A 960-nucleotide genomic window follows, 5' to 3' on the forward strand; every position below is an offset into this window, starting at 1 on the left:
TCTTGATGTGTGAAAATATTCAATTGTAACCTGTTTTGTAATTGTTAACAGCACAGTTTGATAAGTAACTGTAATTGAATTACACATTTTTCTCAGTAACTCTAACTGATTAGTTACATTTATTTTGTAATTAAATGATGTAACTCTGTTAAATGCAACTAGTTACTCCCTAACACTGTGTAACATAATATAATATAGAAGTCAGTGATATTTTAAATGATGTTTAAGCTGTGCCGTTTAAACTGGAAAGCATTACTATACCCCTCTCCTCTCCTCCTTGCTATTCTTTTCCTTCTGCATTTTGCATGTGTGTTTCTGCTCTTCATTATTCAAAGATGCTTTCTGCTGGAATGTGGCATGAGCATCCAGAGATGACAGCCACTCTCCCAAAGCAAGGTACACCTCAATTATGCATGCACAGACCACAAACCTTGCATTTCATTGTGTGTATTTGTGCACTTATAAACGTGTGTGTGACACGCAGACGCACTTCCATTTGCATGTAGAGCCCACAATGGTGCATTTTTTGCTAGTTAGATACCAATATGACCCCATGACTGCAGGCGGTAGAGGCAGACACTTAGGGAATCCTACAATGCTGCCGCAAAGTAATTGTGCTTTGAACCTGAGACATTAAAATAAAGAACAGATGCTTAATGCAATTTAAGAATAAAATAAATAACACACTCCCTCCATGACACCCGCATCAACACTGAATTTCCCTGAGTGCTGTAAGCCAACACGTTAGGCCTGTTATTGTTTACGCGGTGTGTTTATCTGCATGAGAGGACTCGAAGAGTTCCCTGAAGAGACAGGAGTGCTAAAACAATTAAACGCTGCTCACTCCGAATTACATCTCCCTCCTCTGATCCAAGACCACCACACACACGCGCACAACTGAAGCTCGGGAGCATCCATAAACATGTATATTACAACAGAGTGTGTTTGTGTGCTCACATT

This window comes from Labeo rohita, chromosome 7 (genome assembly GCF_022985175.1).
Source record: "Labeo rohita strain BAU-BD-2019 chromosome 7, IGBB_LRoh.1.0, whole genome shotgun sequence".
Classification (NCBI taxonomy): domain Eukaryota; kingdom Metazoa; phylum Chordata; class Actinopteri; order Cypriniformes; family Cyprinidae; genus Labeo; species Labeo rohita.